The following is a 22,152-nucleotide window of genomic DNA, read 5'->3' on the forward strand; positions in this document are numbered from 1 at the left end:
TTTTAGACTTATCCAAGTGGGAGACTGTTGGATTAATGTCTAAGTCCATAACTATATTTGGTAAGACTTGACCCGACCCGGCATGGTCCATTTGGGTTGCATACCATCATGCACTTGAATGAGAGAAATAAGACACTTATGGTTATTAATATATTATAAGTTCTAGTATATTAATAATAAGAATAATAAGATTATTTAATTAGTATTGATCAAGAATTAATCTAGGATTAATTAAGTGATCAAAAGAAGACTAATTAAATATATGGGTTGATTGTGTAAATCATCCATACTTGTATAGTGGGCTAATGCTCCATGGATAATCAAGTTGGGCTAAAACCCATAGGATGGTCCATGGATGCTCCATGGTGTATTTGTACCCATGGATCCAAGGAAATGGAAAGCCATGACAATTAAGAGTTTACCCTAATTGTGTAACTATATAAGCATCTTATTATTGAGGAAAAATCGGCCACTAGTGTGTGTGAAGAAAGGGCTAGCCGATTTTGGTGAGTGTAGAATTCTCTCAAGTCATTCTAAGTGTTTTGATGATTGTGATTCCATTTGAGGTGTCACACTTGGGGCACTAAGCACTCAAGCTTCATGAAGACTTTCTACATCAAGAGGTATGTATTCTATCTTGTTACATTCATTGTTTTGTATGCTAGATTAGGATAATACCTTGGAAGTTCTTATTTGCATGTATAATAGAGAAAACATAGATCCAAGGTATTAGGGTTGCATGTACACTTAGGAGTGTTAGAATGCTCAAAACCCGACACATACATCTCCCATAGCGATAGGAACTAGGTCTATAGGGAAATCGATACCAAAAATCTCGAGCACACATCCTCGAATCACGTCTGTGGCATATATCGCTTTCTCATCAGCTATGGAAACCCTCAGAGGTCGACTCATCACCTCTCAATCAATACCGAGGTGTTGACTAAAAGCCAGAGATACAAAAGACCGACTCGCACCCGAGTCAAATAATACCAAGGCAGGTACAAAATTCACAAGAAAGGTACCTACGCATATCATAAAATAAGCACAACATCTCAACATAAAAGTAAATACACGAAAGATTACATACCAGCCAAGACATCAGGCGCCGCGTGGACCTCCTCCGCAGTCAACTAAAAAGCTCTCCCACGAGCCCTAGCAGCAGGTGCCCCGGCCTTTACTGGTCGAGTCTCAGTAGCCCTAGCAGCAGGTGCAGATCCCTGGAGAAGCTGAGGACACTCGGCCTTCCGATGGCCGGTCTGGTTGCAATGGAAGCAAACCATAAATCCCTTGGGGCAATCCCTAGCGATGCGCCCCTCCTTGCCACATTTGTAGCAAGCACCTGATCGACAGACCCCCTCATGACCCTTGCCGCACTTCCCGCAAGTGCGGCCCTTCTGACCTCCTATCGTCGAATCGGTGGACTTGGTCCGCTTGGCTACCGGCTGGGACTGAGCCGGTCATCGATCCACCCACTGAGACTTGGCCTCCTCCCTAGCCTGGGTCTCCAACTCGATCTCCCTCTTCCGAGCATTTTCCTAGAGCTCAGAAAATGTCCGGTATGTCGAGTTCGATACGAACTCCCGAATGTCCGTCCTCAGTATACCCAAATATCGGCTCATCCGTGCCTGCTCAGAAGACACCTGCTCAGGGTAGAACATCGCCCTCTCATGAAACTTCCGGGTGACCACAACAACTGAATCATTGCCCTGCTTGAGGGTCAAGAACTCATGAGCCAATCGTTCCCTCTCCACCGGGGGAACATACTCATCTCGGAGCATGGTGGTGAATTTCTCCAAAGTCACCGCTGAAATCTCCTCAAGAGTGAAGTTCGCCGTCACGAACTTCCACCAATCCTTTGCTCCCAGGCGGAGCTGGTTCAAAGCGAACCGCATTCTCAAATGCTCCGGACATGAACACGTGTAGAAGCATCCCTCAATGTCAGCAATCCATCGCATCGTAGCGATCAGGTCCTGCGTCCCATCAAACTCGGGTGGCTTCGTGTTGCTGAACTCCCGGAACAACAACGAGCCACCTCCCTGAGGTCTGGCAGCAGCCACAGCTGCTGTAGCTGCAGCGGCCGTAGCCTCAGTCACCGCGGCGTACCGTTCATCAAAAGTCTCCAACAACGTGGTCTTGATAGACCCAAACATCTCCGGAATCTTGGCCCGGATTGCCGCGGCCACCTCATCGTGGATCATCTGACGAATCTCCTCGTCACTCACACAGCTCGTCTCAGGTCTGTGGCGTGTCCCAACCATGATGCCTCTGAAATACAACATAAACATATCAGAGACCCAATTGAGCATACTCGCACTCGATAACGCAACCCTACTCGACCTCCGATACCCAATGGATTCTTACTTGGACTGCCCACTGATCCGGTGTCTTCAGTAGTACGGGCCCTATACTACTGACTACACCGCATCAGCGTTCACCCCAAGTCCTCCTCCTTGGACCCCGGATCACGAGTACTCTATTCTTGCTATGCACTGATTACCTACTCGCTCTTAAAGCATCTCATAGCAGCAGATTTCCCCTAGACTAAGGCATCACAAATCAGGCCAGTCTAGTCCTAATATGAATACCTAGTCTACTCTAGCATGCATAACATACCATAACATATCTCATAACACATATTGTAAGGGTATTTTGGGGATTTTTACCGTTCAAGCGCTGGCTGACCGTACACACTGCTTCATCCTTGGTTATCACAAAATCCCTTATAAAATTTTTATGCTTTTCTTTTTGAAGAATTTCCTCAAATCCTCGGTTTGAGTTCAGTTACGCCCAAAGGTGCACCCGAATCCCTCAAACCAAGGCTCTGATACCAACTTGTAACAACGTAAATTTTCAAAACAAAATTTTCATTTCTTAAAAACATGTTTCCATCCCAAAAGAAGTCATAAACATCCAATGTATCATATCATAGTACAAATCATATAAATCCCAAGATCATAAATCCTCCATCAGTGTGTACAGATCACGTCGGCGCCTTCCCACGGTCTTCGCTAGTACTTGAAACACAAAACACAACATCTGTAAGCATAAATGCTTAGTGAGTTCCCCAAAATACTAGTTACGCACATATGCCTTTCCAGGCCCTGACCCTCCGGTCCGTGTGTCTCAGGGGACTTTCTTCCCGACTCGATAAACCTTCCAGTCTTACCTTACAGTTCTCGTCACAATGCCTTCCGGCCCATAACATATATGCCTTCCGGCCCATAACATGATGCCTTCCGGCCCATAACAAGCATAACATACATAGCACATATAAACGATTAACTTATCATATACGAGGCATACAACTCATAACATATCCGACCTTCCAGTCACACAATAAAACCCTTCCGGGTACAGTATAGTGAGAAAACTCACCTCGTGGAAAGTCTAGAATCTCACGTGCTCGCTATCTCCGAATCCCCAAATGAAAACTCAACCCTGCCTAATCATAATGAATGTCATTTTAATTAATATAGACTTCAACCACTAGACTTTACCCCTTAATAACATTCCTCAGAGGGGTAAAAGACCATTTTACCCTCCCTTGACTCAAAGTCCAAATGTTGACCAAAACCCTAAAAGTCAACAAAAGTCAACATGTTCAGTACGCGGGGCGTACAGACTGATGTACGCGGGGCGTACATCGCCAACTCAATAATCGGGGTCTCCACCCAGTACGCTGCGCGTACTGGGAGTTACGCCCAGCGTAACAGTTAGATCTAGACACACCTCATTTCTGGTCTTAATCGGTTAAGCCACTATTACAACTTCTAGATCCAGCCTTATTTAAGCGTCCTTACTCATAAAGTCGAAACCTTTAAGCCATGGCATGGCTGTAAAGGCTCTTACACTCCTTAACACCTTTCCATATCAACTCAAGGATCTGGATCTCATGCATGGCTAATCATTCACGTCCAAGATTACATTTTTATGGATGTACAACTCAAATGGACCAGAAATATGATGGATCTAAGCTAATGGAGACCACTTGCTCATAAAGTCTCCACCTTTGGGACCAAAACCCTAGAAAATGGTCCATAAAGCATACCACAAGATCTACAAGTCAAGATCCGAACTTTTTACCTTAGAAAGAAGCTCCAACCTTTGCTAAGCCCGGATCTATACTTGAACACCAGCTTCTAGCCTTCACAATGGACTCTTCTTCTCCTTTGCTACCTTGAAATGGCACCACCAAGCTTAGAACACTCACAAAAGGACTAGGAACGAAGGAACACTCTCTTAGGGTTTCTTTCTGAGGGATGGTGGCTGAGGAGCCAAGCCATCTCATTCCTTTTATAGCCAACAACTCAAATTAGGGTTTTGGGTCGGGACCGATTACGCCCGGCGTAACCTTGGGTACGCCCAGCGTACCCAACGATGATGTGTTTAAATGAGGCGCGCGAGTACGCGCGGAGTACTCCTTGTACGCCCAATGTACTCGCCCAACACAAAGGACCTAAAATGACAACAATTAAAGATGAAGGGCTAAATTAAAGGGTACCTGGATTTTGGGTTACAGAATCGAAGATGATGATGGAGGTTGATGGTTAAACCTGATGCTAGCGATGGTGGTGGATCAATGATGTAGGGCTGTGCAAAATTGGTGGCGTAGGAATGAGATGATGATGATGAACAGATGGAGACGGTGGAGGCGTACCTAGGTTTACAGAGAGATGAAGAGAGAGAGAGAGACGGGAAATGGAAAGAAATAGGTGAGTGATTGAGGAATTATAGGAATTAACTAACGGTGGTATAGGTCCAATTACTATAATACCCTTATCACCATTTAAAGTTACACTTTAATACCTATAACTTTTAGAATTTTACATGAATTGCTCGTTTGATAATAGCCTTAGATTTAATTATTTAAATGGGCCAAATGCGTTCTCGCGTTCTCAACCTTTTAGGTGTTATCATTTGATCCTACTCCTATATATATAGAAAAAATACTGAGAATGCAAGAATGAATATAAGTCATGGACTTTATCATTGTTGTTTAAATGCCCCGACGTACCTACGTAACTGGAGAGGTAATATTAATATACATATTAAAAGCCATTGCGATTATTAACATGTAACACCCGCAACTTCAGGACAAATACGTATGGTATAATAAGTAATAATTATTATAATTTGAAGCCTTAAATACGGAGTGTAAAACTTGGTTTCAAATCGTTTCATTATCCGGGGCCGTGTCTCGATTATCATATGACTTAGGACCTTTGGGAAGGAGGCTAATGGCCCTTTTTGGATGGGGGAGTTATAGATTAAATAATCTGACTGTTCATTTGTGTTTCCGAGCCCAAAGGTATAACCGTAATTTGTTAACTTGGTCCTTTATGAATTTTGGGTTTTGTTCAGGAAGTTCTAAGGAAAAGTTGATTTGATAGAAGTGTAGGGCTTCTCGTCACCTTTCCGTGGATTTAAAGTTCGTTGGAAATGAACTTAAGATGGAAGAGTTACGACCAGTAGAAGATCATGGGATTTGGAGCTTGGTCGAGTACGCGAGGTGTACTCACCAAATACGTTGGGCATAGATGGTTGAATGATCGTGGATCCTTTCTTAGTTTGCCAAACATACTAAGGGGTACGCGGGGCGTACTCCCTTCGGCAAGAAACCCTAAATTTGAGGGTTGTAGCCTATTTATGCCATAAGTTAGCCTCTTGTTGCCTTGTTTAATCAGCCTCCTCACCCTTGAAAACCCTCATTCGTTCCTTAGCCTATGTTTGGTGATTTTGAGCTCTTGTGAAGCTTTTATGGAGGGTTTTGTGCATCTAGAGGCGGAAGGTGAAGGTTGAAGACTCATTCTTTGGAGGAGGGCTTTGAGATCCAGCTTAAGCACCTTATTTTGGTGGCTTGTGAGGTATAAAGTTCAAACCTTGCCATTTTATTTCTTAGATCTACTTCTTGGACTTCTTTTTACTCATTTTGGTCCTTTTTGGTTGGTGATTGGGAGTTAAGGCCGTTTTTGGAGCTTAGCCTTATAGATCTAGACATATTAAGGGTTCCTTGGGGTGCAACTTTATGGTGGTTTGAGTATCATGCATGTATTAAGTCATTTATTAATCTCTTTTAAGCTCTAGAGCCCCATTTTTCTGTGCATGAACATAAACTTGGCAACTTGGTGATTAACCACCTTGTGGAAGTCAAATATGAGTTTGGATCGAAGTCTTAATGGGTTAAGAGCTAAAATGGAAAAGTTGGCCATGTTGGTGAGTACGCTAGGCGTACATGTTTGTATACTTCACATACAAGCCGTTTATACAGTACGCTGAGCGTACAGGCTGAGTACGCCCCACATACTCAACAGGATAGGTTTCTCTTGTTTGGGCTTCAGTTTTAGGCTTGAGTGGGCTTGGTTGTCTTGGGCCATTTTAGGCCATTAGAATTCATGGTTTTTGATGTTGAGATTTCATTGGACTTCTTAGGAAAAGGCCCATGAAAGGGATGGGCCCAATTTGGAAAATTAGGCCATATTTGGGCCTTAGATGCTTATTTTGTATTGTAGGGTTTTGGACATTTGGTTTTGGCCTCGGCCTTGGGCCAAGTTAGAGGAAGGGTGAAAAGGTCTTTTACTTTAATTTGGACTCTTTGGGTGAGTCAGGATCTAGTTATTAATGGGTTGTTATTTTGGTATTTGATTGCATGTGGATTTTAGCGGATCTGCACACAGACCTTTATCCGAGGGTTTCAGCTGTCTGAGGTGAGTCTCCTTACTGTACTATGGGTCAAAGGGACCAATAACGGGCCATTGGCTTATGTTATATAGGATTACCATGGGGTGGCCCTTAGCATTTGTATGAAAGACCTGAAGGTGGCTTATGGTAAATCAGTATGCAAGGCTAGGGTTCGTAACCTGGTAGTTAAGTAGATAGTTAGTCGTAGATTGTATGTTGGTCATATTAGTATGCAAGGCTAGGGCTCTTGTTAAGCTCTTATGGAGGGTTTTGTGCATCTTGCATGGAAGACTGGGAGGTGGATCCAGGCACTTGTCTGTAAGACCCAGGGTTTTGGCCCCCGACCTGGCAAGGAAAGACCATGATACGACTTGTGGCATAATGGCAATACTATGGTTGGCACATAGCTGTTGGGTTTTCTACGCATCAAATACACTCTAAAACTAGGTAGCAGAAAAATCGAAACAACGATATACCTAAGTGTACATGCATCCTATGAATCTATGGGTTCACGCTAGTTACATCAACCCTAGAAAACATAAAACATAAGTAAGAAAACATACCTCTTATGTAGCCCTTGATCTCCATGGTTGAGATCTTGAACCTCCATGAAGTTGCTTGGATGAAAGGACCCAAACCAGAATCCCTCTAATGGTATCACACCCAATGACACCAAAGAGTGGAATAAAAATAACTAGGAGAAGGGTCAATTTCACAGACCCAAAGGGGTTAGAAATCGTCCCTAAGAGGGGGATGAAGAAGGGTTGGCAAATACTTCAAGCCAAGGAGCAAGGAGGAATGGAATCCCTAAGGCCCTATTTATAGCCTTGGATGCCTCTATAGGTTTAGTACTCCTTCTCATGTGGGATGTTGGCCTAACCACGAAATTTCACTCCTTTCCCGTTTGGGATGGAGTGATTTTCATCCAACCCTAATTCCATAAGATTCTGGAACATTCCTGATTAACCAACTATCGATTAATGAACATTCAACCCTTTAATTAATTAAACTATTAATTAGTTCCCAATATATGTTTGCAAAATATATTTCCAATTAGTTCCTTATTAATTATTAACCATAATAATTAGTAAACTAATTTCTCCTGTATTTATTCTACTCAATTTGGGTCTTGAGGGCAACCCAAAAGGACCTTGCTGTTATTAGAAATATGACCAATAGTTAATGATCTTGGACACTATTCCAACAGTCTCCCACTGGGACAAGTCATCAACTATACGAGGACTAATATTTCTGCAATAATCAACAGAGAGTTAGCCATCCAATGCAACTACCGAACTCTTGATCTAATCAAGATTCAACCCTTAGATAAGTGATCAACTATCCCTTCATTTTATGATATCTGGATGAATTCGAGACATGGATAATGGTCAATCTCAAGAATTCAAGATTATGTTTCCCGATATAGATTTGTGATGACTACATCTGACTACTAAATTGAACACATCAGTTCCAGTCAGGGCTCAGCCAAGCACTTTAGATGTCAGCACCAAATCATCGAGGGGCCCATAAATATCGCTTCTCCTATTAAGGCAAAAGGAACGAATAAACTTTGACTACATAGTTTTTGTCTATTTCATCATGTCACACATGGACATACCCTTTATAACTACCAGTTACGGTTAGCGTTGGAGTAGACCAATGCATAACAGAATCATAGAGTAAAACCCCACATGCATCTAGGTTTGAAGAATAGAAGATATTATCGACTTAGAATTACTCGTGACTGAAACCATGAAGTAATATCTAAGCGTGGGTTGGTCCAATACTTAAATCTCTATTAAGCACTCATGAGTGTTAGCGCAATCTCTATGCTATTTCCAATCAATATGGACAGTCCACTAATACTCATGACAATCTTGAATCACTACTTGCTTCCAAGATTATGACCGACTGTGGATGTTTGAGTAAATTAATACTCGGGAAGTGGGTTCCAAACATGCAAAAGTGAGAACGCAGTGATAGGCTAATTGAAATGACCGAAATCCATCATATATTAAGATCACCACTTAATAATCTCCAAATCAAATTAAAACTTATATTGCTTAAAGTTCTCGGGTTTTAAAACAAACCAAACTAAGAGTGTTTAAGCCAATTCATTTGCAGATCTAATGCCTCTCGACTTTTTCTGACTGTCAGACATGGTCAATGACATCGGCTTATGGAATGGGTTGACAAGATTATCTTTCAATATGAATCATTGACTATGATGTCTTTACATTTGACTCGCTATCAAATGTGTTGGTATTTATTGAGTATGTTTCATGTGAGCTCGTGTGACTTGGGATCCATACTCGAGGTAAGTTCACGCAAAGTCACAAGAAACTTCATAAGGACCATCAATGATTGAATTTCAAAAAGATGTCCCTAATGAGTCTCTTTCAGTCACATTGTCCACTTTTCAATTTAACCAACTGTAATATACTTTAAGTATGTTAAATCCACTATGGTGTATTACCCGGTACTCTTTCAAGCTAATATACCACCATTCAGTAAAAGCACGAATTCCGATTGCAAACGGAATTGCCTTTATTAGTGTGGAACTTAGCATCAATGTAACTCTTACAATTATCTCTTCCATACTATCGAGATCATCTCTTATGTCCGCCAAGGACACCTAAGAATGTTCTTGATCTTGATTCATTGATTCTTGCCAGATCTAATCCAACTTGTCATGCTCAAGGCATACGAGTCATCAGATATGGTACATGTCATGGCATATATGATTGAATCCATAGAAAAAGATGTGGGGCACGACTCATAACCTCTAGCGGACCTTAGGACATTAGCATCTGTTAATGTTATGCCATATTATGCACGAACCTTTCCAAGTTCTTCATGTTGTGTTTCCTCAACATTACACGTACTTTGGCTCCAATGAATCACCTTAATATATGTACGTATTTTGTATCTCCCATGTATATCATAGTGAAACAATTCTCATACCAAGCCAAGCTTTTACACTTGCTAAGTTAAAATATAATTTCCTATGAATCGTACATTATCTATGTACAATACAAGGATGACTATAGTGTTCCCACTAGCACTGACATATATACGGTTTATCTTGTTGGGTTTTGAGCATTCTAACACTCCTAAGTGTACATGCAACCCTAAATACCTTGGATCTATGTTTTCTCTATTATACATGCAAATAAGAACATCCAAGGTATTATCCTAATCTAGCATACAAAACAATGACTATAGCAAGATAGAATACATACCTCTTTGGTGTAGAAAGTCTTCACGAAGCTTGAGTGCCTAGTGCCCTAAGTGTGACACCTCAAATGGTTCACACAACACCAAATACAAATGGATTAACTTGAGAGAATTCTACACTTCATGAAAATCGGCTAGCCCTTTCTTACTCTCTCTAGTGGCCGATTTTTCCCAAGAATGTGATCTTTATATAGTGTTACAATTAGGGTAAACTCTTAATTGTCATGGCTTTCCATTTCCTTGGATCCATGGGTTCAAATACACCATGGAGCATCCATGGACCATCCTATGGGTTTTATCCCAACTTGATTATCCATGGAGCATTAGCCCACTATACAAGTATGGATGATTTACACAATCAACCCATATATTTAATTAGTCTTCTCTTGATCACTTAATTAATCCTAGATTAATTCTTGATCAATACTAATTAAATAATCTCATTATTCTTATTATTAATATACTAGAACTTATAATATATTAATAACCATAAGTGTCTTATTTCTCTCATTTAGTCTATCCAAGTGCATGATGCCATGCAACCCAAATGGACCATGCCGGGTCGGGTCAAGTCTTACCAATTATAGTTATGGACTTAGACATTAACCCAATAGTCTCCCACTTGGATAAGTCTAAAACTATTATTGCGTATGACTTCAGGAACCAACTGGCAATCGTAGCTCTCAAAAGCTTCTATCAAACTCTTACCTTGTCGATGAACTCTGACCTTTGTCAATGACTTGTCCATTAGATAAGGGATCATATATTCCTCCATTCTAGATATCATATGGACTGAGACATGGATTATAATCATTCTCTCTGTCCATTTGTTGTTTCCCGATTTGCGATTTATGACGATTGACTAATTGAACAAATCAAATCAGTCCTGGCCCGGCCGAGCACTTCCATTTGTCATCATCAAATCATCGAGGGGCCCACAGATATCGCTTTTATCCTGAAGGTAAAAGGAACGGATAAACTTCGACTCATATGGCTTGTTCTACTACTTGTTGAATCATACACAAAGGCACGTTTTATAACACCGAGTTACCGTATGCGTTTACGTGCAATCAATGTACTATCAACTCATAGTAACAACTCATATCTCTAGGTTTGAAGAATATAAGATATTATCTTCTCATGATCACTCGTGATAAAATCCATGAAGTGATTCCAATGAGCGCGGATTGAATCCAATACTCAGAACTTATGAGCATTCATGAGTGTTGTAGCCCTTTGTCCAACACCTTAGACCTCTACAAGCCAACCCATGAAAGTCTTAATTCATATGTACTTCCAACATATGACCGACTGTGGATGGTTTGAATAACTTAGTCATTCCGGAAGAATAACCCAGTTTATTCGGGAAGTCAAAACATGCAAAATGAAACACAATAATAATTGAATCCAATATGGTATTAACCCTTTGAACATAAATAAAACACCTTTTATTTATCACCATATGATTACACATTATTCATTGTATACTGTTTCAGCTATCAACTTTATTCTTGAATTTAAAACAATAGTTGTCCCATGCTCCAAGCATGTACACTATGTTTTCTTAAACACTAGTCATGCCATACACCAAGTATGCATACTATGTTTGTCTATGATCTTTACTTTGTGAACTAGATCAATTGAACATAACTTCAATGATTCTCTTTTCACACTCCCAAATCCTTACTGCAAATGCAAGAATTCCAAATTCATGCCATTTACTGAAATCTGTTAGATTCTAAACTTATATGCATTGATCCTCTTGTGATGATTATGTACAAAGTCATAAAGACTTGACAAAAACCATTACAGAGCATTCCAAAGGAGATCAGCTCCTTGGAAACATCCTTCTTGCATTAAGTTTCCTAATCTTAAACAGATTGAAAATTCTAACTTTGAAACATTTCCGGATTCCATTTTGACTATCACTTCTGAACAAGAGTTGCCTCCTTACAGATTATGTCAATATGGTCCTTCTAGAATTATCACTATACTTCCAACTGTCCTTGAGCAACCAATCTTTGGTAAACCTTAGATTGTCCTCGACAATTGTTTAATCCTTTTAGTCATATCCAGTTCTAAACCTTTTTCCCTTCTTAATGCCCTAGGCATTTGGAAAATTTTAGAAAGGATGAATATAGCACATGTAATCGATCCTATATCCGAAGCATATGGGACATGATTCATGATGTCTCACATAAAGACTAATCCAGTCTTTTGCTATAATATTTCCATTTCAATTTGCCAAGTTCTCATAATTCAGATTATGAAAAGGGATGTCGTAATCATAATCGAATTTAAGAACGCAAATAATGGACTCATATACAAAATTTCCTTATGTTGAGCCATTCCAACATGAAATTCATATATATCCTTGACTAAATGATTAAAACCTCACGATCTAAGCTTATAGATTTGAGATGAAGTATAATTTCCTCTCCCTTAATTATAGCAAAACAACTCTTTCCTAAATGAAACTTTTGTTTTCTATAATTAACATTGCTAACTTGCAATACTTATCATAATTAGCATGCTCCCACTAACATGATGATTATTAGCATATCACTTATGCTCCTACTAGCTTTGACATGTACTCAGAAATCAGCTGGACTTCTAGAGATTAATACTTCATTGACTTTCTTACCAAAGTTCAGATTTCTGATACTAGATTGTTTTGATAAAACTTTATCAAAATCATACACCTTCCCTTAGATAGCACACTTGTGTGTCTAAACAATTATGAAGAGGTATGCCGTAATCATAATGGTTAGACCTTTTTGCCACTTCTCACAAGTCCAGGTTAGTGTGTCGGTAAACCACACACGCTCCACTAACGACTTTGAGAATGCAAATATCACAATTGCTATCTAGCTAAAATCTACTTAGTGAAAGTGTTTCCTCACCTTCATTTTCATGAATCGGAGAGAAACCGTATGACACTTAGATTTAATGGTGTATGTGTTCTTATCCATGTGAATTGTCAAAACCATAATCACAAGACAAAGATAATGACAAATCCAAACTCATATGGACCGAACTCAATCTTAACTTCTTGCCACCTGGCACCTCAAGGGCCTGCCATTGCTTCCAGGTTGTTGTGCAACAAATTGAGAACTCTAAGAACTCATATGCAAAGCCAACTTTAACTGGAATGGGCACAGAATATGTCAACACGATAGGTTATAAACCTTAAGTCGTGTGCTAGTGAAGAACTTCAGGTTCTCTTCTTGATTAGTTCTTGAGACTTTCAAGACCTTTAAGACTCCCACTATCCTCTTGACCTATAAGACTCCCTTGTCAAATATCCAAGAGATAGTGTGGATTCTAATCAAGACAAACACTTCACACATTTGGCCTAAGTTGATCTTCGTTTTATCCAAAACATCACAACTTACCAATTTCAAATGTAAAAGAGTAGAAAACTTTTACTCTTACATTTGACAAGTGTTTTAAACCTTCTTTAAGACATGTCACTCAAGTTACAATCTTGGAGTATGACTCTAAGACTTGTATTGGAACGAAGTATGACTCATCTTCTTGATTTAACCATTTCAACAATTCAAGATCCCTCTTCTTAGTCATAAGAATGCACTAAGATTTCCTTAGAGCACTAATTTTGATATGGTTTCTTAATCATTAAGATGATCACAAAATTGACACTAAAGTACTTTCCCATCTTTTCAGATTTGAGAAACTTTTATCCTTCTGCCTAATTTGATTCTTCTTATTCGCTCTGCCATACATTGGAACCTTTTCCAATGTCTCAGAGTTACACTTAAGCTTGTAAGTATAATCATATTTACTGAGCTTTGGTAAACTATGACGAATAGTTTTATCAATCTTTTTGTGGTGGACTTGACCAGTGCACAAGAATGTGTACTCGATCCCGTAGTCCATTACTTGACTCACACATCCATGCGAATAAGTAATTAGTCTTAATTTTTTCCAATACTTGAAAGTTCTCATTCATCATGCTTTACAACTTGCATGATTCCAAGTCCCGGTCCAATTGAAACTTGGGTGATGAGAATATTTCCTTATTTGGTAAATTTAGACATTACCACAAATGAAAGAATCAATTTCATATTTCCACTCTTGCTCTTAATGGAATCACATAAGCAACAATTTTTCCTCAAATGCCATTGTAAGGATATTTTAAAATAAATAAAATCAAAAATTTTCTATTATTTTAAAACTTTGCGGAAAAACTAATCCTTACAATCCATATGAAAACTTGTTGTTATCTATTCCTAAGCAAAAATATCATAACTCCTAAGAAGTAGCTCAAGAATCCGATTTTTCAAGCTATGCGATAGAAATCCATCTACGCGATCAGATTCAACATATTCTTTCTTTAAGTTTCTTCACTTTTCTTTGATTCTTAAACATCACCATGTGACCCAGTCACATCATGTATCAAGAATCTCATAATAGAAACTTAACAGAGTTAGATAGTGGACTTTACCTGAAGTAGAGTCAAACTTATTGACTTTAACATCCTTAGGTAAATTTGGCAGCTTGGCAACCAATGCTCCTTTCTTTGGCAATATAAACATATGGACCCTTTGGTAATGGTACACGAGACTATCACAGACTTAGCTTTTCTCTTTACCATTTGGTCAACCGAGTTGACTATGGCCGATCCCTTTACCATTGGGAAGAGAATACTTTTCTGGATTTCCTGTGTCACTATTGTCAATGTCCATCAAGTTTTAAGGAAGTTGATCTTAACAAATAGATAAGATCATTAAGGGTCTTGTCATAGTCTGTTTCATAGGTGTCCCAAAGGAACTCACTATGTGACTTAGAAAGTGATTGAACCACCAACTTTCTCAAGACTTTGACACCCAACTCTCCCGGCTTGTCAATATGTGACTACATCTCCAAGATGTGACCACACCTAGACCTTGCCTTGCCAATAGGGCTCGAGTGACCTTAAAATTTTCAAGAACTTGTGGGTTAGGGAGATTAGTTGGAGGAGGAGAAAGAAGTCAGATTTCCAAGGGACATCATCCTCATTTAGGAAACCTTGTTTCAAGAGATTTAGGAAGATCATAGGTGTCTAAACCAGACATCTTTTGGGAGATATTCAAGATAGTTGATTTAAAGTCCTTAATATGACACCCAATATGGAATATTAAGGCTAGGACCCAACAAACTATTTTATAACTTAGAAGAGGTATGCCGTAATCCAAGCTATAAAATATTTGAAGGTAGGTGAATGACGATTCACCAATTTCCACCAAGATAAACGAAATGTATTATTAGGTTTTAATTGGTTTTGAAACTCCTAGATCTTTGAGATTCATTGAACTTTTCAAATGCATGTTTCAATCTCGAGTGTGCCCTTCAGGTTTTGTGACTGGGATGCCGAGGATCACAAAACAAGGTGTGAAGTAACCATGCAAATTACTTGGTACCCTTAAGTGTTTACCCCTTAATCGATGTGCCGGTTAACCACACACGCTCCATCGATACTATGATAAACATTAAGTTACCCTTTGCCTACCTTGTTAAATACGAGTTAGTGTGCCGGTTAACCACACACGCTCCACTAACCGACTTAAACAAAGTGCAAAGTGTAATTTCATGGATTAGCACCTTATTCACATTTTTCCTAAGTAACTAAGATTGGGTATTATTAAGAGTTTAGTTACTTAGTATTATCATTAATACTTTTAATGAAGGGAGAATTATAGTCCTGTCAAACCCGTTCGGCTAACGACCCTCCACCGGTCAAGCAAGCGGTGGGTGAGAGTGGACACCCATTAAGTTGCCATTTTATAGGCAACAACCTTATACCCACCTTATAGACCGGCTTCGTGAATGAGGCGTACTAGCGGTAAGACTGACTTTACTCTTATACATATATATATTATTAACTTATAATATTATAAAGTATAAGGGTTGAATTTTAACTTTTAAAATTCTAAGGGCTAACTTGGAATTAAAGTATTCATAAGTGAAAACTTTTCAAATTCCAAAACTTGAGGGCGAGTTTTGAAACTATTCAAAACTAATTAATTCCATAACTTATGTGTTTAAAGTAGTTTTAATCCAAAAAGTCTTCAAGTTCCATAACCTGAGGACAAGTTATGGAAGACTTTAAACTAATAAAAGAACTAACTTTTTCTTTATTTTATAACTTATGGATTTAATTATGGTTACATATTTTTCTTTAATGAAGTGACTCTTGAACTTCCATAACTTGAGGACAAGTTATGGAGTCATAAAAAAATATTCAATGACACAAGACTCTTCATTTTGTAACCATTGCCAACTTTTATGAATTTTATGAGTCTTTAATGTGAGTCTTCATGTAACTTGAGGACAAGTTACACAAACACATTTTATACTCAACTCTTAGATTAAAATGGATTGAAAACAACTATTTCAATTAACTTTTCTATTAATCTAAGCAACTCATAAGAACAAGATAATTCAAATCAAACTTTTTCATGTAATTAGTCTAATCACTAAACTAATTCAAAACATGAATCTATTGACAATTATATTTGAAATTGGATTAGCATGAACATTACCACATCAAAAATAAGTTTATAAGTTCAAAAACAACTTAGGGTAATGTTCCTAGTCCATTTCTAGCCAAAAACCTCGAAAATATGCTGTCTGGGGCTCCTACTCGGCGAGTGCATGAACCTACTCGGCGAGTAGGATGATTTTACTCATGGACTCGGCGAGTTCATCAGTGGACTCGGCGAGTCCAGTGCCCAGAAAGCCAGAAAATCGAGTTTTTCAGCATTTTTCAGCAATTTGCATCAAGTATAATAGAAAACAAGCCTAGGCTCTGATACCACTGTTGGGTTTTGAGCATTCTAACACTCCTAAGTGTACATGCAACCCTAAATACCTTGGATCTATGTTTTCTCTATTATACATGCAAATAAGAACATCCAAGGTATTATCCAAATCTAGCATACAAAACAATGACTATAGCAAGATAGAATACATACCTCTTTGGTGTAGAAAGTCTTCATGAAGCTTCAGTGCCTAGTGCCCCAAGTGTGACACCTCAAATGGTTCACACAACACCAGATACAAATGGATTAACTTGAGAGAATTCTACACTTCATGAAAATCGTCTAGCCCTTTCTTACTCTCTCTAGTGGCCGATTTTTCCCAAGAATGTGATCTTTATATAGTGTTACAATTAGGGTAAACTCTTAATTGTCATGGCTTTCCATTTCCTTGGATCCATGGGTTCAAATACACCATGGAGCATCCATGGACCATCCTATGGGTTTTAGCCCAACTTGATTATCCATGGAGCATTAGCCCACTATACAAGTATGGATGATTTACACAATCAACCCATATATTTAATTAGTCTTCTTTTGATCACTTAATTAATCCTAGATTAATTCTTGATCAATACTAATTAAATAATCTCATTATTCTTATTATTAATATACTAGAACTTATAATATATTAATAACCATAAGTGTCTTATTTCTCTCATTTAGTCTATCCAAGTGCATGATGCCATGCAACCCAAATGGACCATGCCGGGTCGGGTCAAGTCTTACCAATTATAGTTATGGACTTAGACATTAATCCAACATATCTATGTTTCTAGAAATTCAAACTCCTTGAACATTCTCATCGAAACAAAGAATCCAATTACTCCCACCAGCTTTGACATATGTAAGACTCATAATAATTTCTCGAAATTCATACACTTTGAAATTTCTCATTGAAATAATGATCCATCTTGCGAGATGCTTATTTCGGTCCATAAATGATCTTGTTAAGTTTACACATCCTTCAAAACCTATCTTGGTTTAATTATGTGTTTGTTACTATCCATGATTGTCTCTACTTGAAGATCCACTTGCACCTAAGGGTTAGGTCAAGTGCTAGATCTACCAAATAACAACATACATGGACTGAATCTCGCTTTTCAATTCCTCCTTCCATGTTGTAGCCTTTAGGGCCTACCATAGATTCCGATAGCTGGTACACTCTGATTGCTATCTACCACTGACTCACATACCTTAGCAATATAAACTCTTATATAACTAGGTCCATGACGTCTTCTATCAGATCTATAAGGAAAAATGGAAATATGTCAGTTTCCTTAATAGCTTTTTCGATTCCAAATTGAATGCTATGTCTAACTTTAGGCTTTACGTTGGTTGGATCTCCAATCTTATCAAGATCAATGTGGCTCCCATTAGCCCTTTTGCAAATCAGCTCCCTCTCTCGGAAGATTGCCCTTCGAGCAACCTACACTTTGTTCTCATAAGGATTATTAAACAATTATCCAAAATGCTTGATGGGTTCTCCAACGAGATAACCCATATCTATTTAATGTCCTAGATTGTCGAGCGCTTCAACGACGAGCGTAAGCCTCATAATCGTGGACTTAAATATATGGAAGTGAGGATAGAATCCCACTTCACATATCATAGAGTGTTTCAGGAATCTACTTAGTTGGAACAAGACCAAAGGACTTTTAGTAACACTATTCATGGTACAATCCACGAATTGCTAGCAAACACAGTGCGACTCATCTAGGATAAAATCAATTCACGATTTGTTTCTCTATCCAACTAAAACTTCCTAGTGGCAGTGTTTTGGGAGGAGACAGATCATGAAACTCTTTCACAATTACTTAGATGATCGATAAAGTTTGGACTGAGATTCTCACTATGAGTGTCTCATCCTATTGCCCAATTGATTCTCAACTTCACTTAATGAGAGCTTTGAACAACTGAAAGGTTTCAGACTCACATTCATAAAGCTTTGAACACCTGAAAGGTTCTAGACTCACATTCATACGAAGTTGGTCTCACCATGTATTGCGGTTAATCTGAACGGTTCATTAGTGTAATCTAATTCCAACAGATACTCACATCACCAAGTGAAACATTCATCGTCTATCTTGATAAACAATATTTGCATTTATCATGAGACTCGAGGTCAAATGTTATCCAAAATCCGATCCAAGTGGATACTTGGTAATGCATTTTTCGTTTATGTATCCAAGACTATGATTCCACAAATACATTTCACCCAAAACATTGGATGTATTTGAATCAGTACATATTGTGGTCATTCAGAACGAACCATTAGTTGAACTAACATCAGCATATATTCACAATAATACACCTTATTTAAATGTTCGAATCAATTTTGAACGATTTCTACTATAATAACTTCATAGATTTCATGACTTTCTTTTAATATGTTAGAATGCTCCACATTTAAATAAGTCAGAACTATCTCATGAATCGTAGTATAAACAATTTCAATTATAATACCATAGACTAAACATTTTGACAAGAGTTGTCTTTTGATCCTATGAATTTAGCAAGGGCTTGGCATTCATGATCAAATTACCTTCTCCATGTTTTAGTCTTCTTATTCATTTTAGTAACTGCACATTCTTGCAAATGTCAGTACTAATCCTTAGCAAAACACTCAAGGCTTAGAAGTAATGTTTTGATTGCATTATAAATCCATATATTTGATTGAACACCAAACATGGGAGAACTAGTTATCTTTTGATCCTATGGAAAGTAGCACGGGCTCGTGATCCACAATCAAATTTAACTTCTTCATGTTCCAGTCCTTTCACCTCAAATATACATTTGGGCAAGCTTGCTTTCTTAGTCCTTTTTCATTTTATGGAAACGAATTGCTATCAGAACATGTCTCGGAATAAGCCTTACTTTGTCTTAGGTATTAGGGCCTAGATTAGGTATACTAATCGCCTTTTAAACCATCGGCAATTGGCTTTCTTCTTGACACTTATATTCATGATAGTAAAATATGGGAGTGTTTTGAAATATGGGCTTCTATGATTGGCCATGTTAGTTCCAAAAGGAAACCTCAACATGCTACGCAACTCCTTAGTGGACATTCCAAATTGTTCACATCAAAATCAGAATGAACTGATCATATGTACATGTTAGCTAGTCGACTAACCATAGTCAACTCCTAACTCAAGAAAATTCTATTTTACTTTAATATGTCAACGTACATTTGATAATTGCTCTTTCTAACAATTTCGAATGAAATGTTTGAAGTAATATAGGAAGAGCTTTAACAAAGGCATGATCTTTCCTTTCGTTTCCCAAACTACAAAACTGACAAGATTGATTATCCTCATAGCTAATCCTTTCAATGGTTTTATAGCAGTAGATTTTAGTGGATAAGGTTTTCGACATCATTCAATAAAATTCCATTATAGTTTGTTTTACATATCCTTAGAAACTAATCACCCTGAATTATTTTAGAAGGCTAGGATCCTTATTTGGCACCATGATGTGTAAAGGGATGCCGTAAACACATCATAAAGTTATTTAGGTAGGCAAAGCCCTTTGCAAATTTCGATCACCACGAAATTCCTAGATCTTTAAGATTCGTTGACTATCAATGACATGTTAATCTTGGATTATGTTCATCTCAAATTCAATGACGAGGTCGCCGTGGATCACTGAACAGATAGCCAATCAACCATACAAAATCGCACGGTCCCCGGCTCAAGTTATGCTTAAGATCCGCGAGTTCCACATCATTCTCTACCTATACTCTCAAATTGATGTGTCGGTTAACCATGTGAGCTCCATCAACAAGTTATAAAGAGAATGTGAAACTTTTATGGATAACATAAGATTCACATTAAATAGATTGAGAATTAACCTTGCAAAATCGCATGTGTAACGACCGAAAAATTTCAACCAATTTAATTTTTTCAAAATAACCCGATTCCATTAAAATTATTACAAAAAGGTTTCAATACAATTTATTTAAAGTATTCCCAGAATCACATCTCGACCAAAAACATGAGGAGCGGTACGATCACGCCTTTGCCCTGCCACAGTCTCCTGAACAACCTGAAAAACATAAAACCACAACTGTAAGCCCGAAAGCTTAGTGAGATATCCCCAAAATACCAACCACATATAACATACACGCATAACATGCCATAACATATCCGATCACAGAACAGCCATGCACTTCGGGTCTACTGTGTGAGTGTGACTGGTTCGCCGCACCGGCCAACAGTCCACCTGGTCCACCCTCCGAGTCTAGCCACATACAGCGAGTCTGCAGTGTGATTGGTCCGCCTGCACCGGGCCTTCAATCCACCTGGTCCACTCTCTGAGTCTACAGTGTGACTGGTCTGCCCGCACCGGGTCTTCAGTTGGCCTGGTGCACTCTCTGAGCCTCGGCACGTCTGGTCCGCCCTCTTGGGGCCTGCAGCCTATCCGGACCGCTCGCTGGGCCTTCGGAACAACCGGTCCGCCCTAGGTATCTTGGCGTACAGCACAAAGCAGGACCCGCCTCAACCCATCTCCAGTCCAAACAACCATGTGCACATAAACATACAATCATATAACAGTTCACAGTCAACAAGCCGATCAAACAGATCACATAGCATATCAACATCCTAACCAGGATACCGACCTAACCGGTCACTAGCATAGCAGCACCCTACCTCTTAGGATACCGATCTCAATCGAGTCTCTAACATATACCTTCCTAGCTACCAGGATGCAAACATATCAAAGCCATAACATAGCAACAAATACCCGGATCTCAATCCGATAAGGGCCGGCCTTGGTGCCTTAGACCCTGTTGATATAGTGAGGATAACTCACCTCGCGAATGCCGATACTCTGAACTGAAGAAGAAGAATCTCGAATCACCAACTCACCGCCAATCCCGAACTAACCATCATAACAAAATAAACATTAGGGCAAGCATACATCCACTTATCGGGCCAAGGCCAAAGTCAAAATCTTATACAAAGTCCAATATTGGCCCAATTTACCAAATTGGGCCTGGCTCATCAAATGGGCCTAGATCCAAAGACCATAACAATAATTGGGCCCAAAATACTCTATCCATAAATTCCCAGACTTGGCCCAATAACCAACTGTCCACCAACGGCCCAAACTCAAAGCCTAAAATGAAAGTCCAACAGGAGGAGTACGCTGGGCGTACCCTCCTTGGTACGCTGGGCGAATAGAAATGAATACACGAATGAGGATCGGGGCTTTGGCCCGCTACGCGGGGCGTACTCTAAGGCTACGCGGGGCATAACACTGATGCTCAACAAATCCACATAATGACTTAATGGTTTAAGCTCGTAAGCCCAAACTCAAGATCCTTCAGCCAAAAATGATTAGAACTCATAAAATCTCAGACTTTATCACTTGGGACGTCCTTAAGCTCTTAATACAAGGTCTTAATCCATTAAGA

Source organism: Lactuca sativa, chromosome 8 (assembly GCF_002870075.4).
Source record: "Lactuca sativa cultivar Salinas chromosome 8, Lsat_Salinas_v11, whole genome shotgun sequence".
Lineage (NCBI taxonomy): Eukaryota > Viridiplantae > Streptophyta > Magnoliopsida > Asterales > Asteraceae > Lactuca > Lactuca sativa.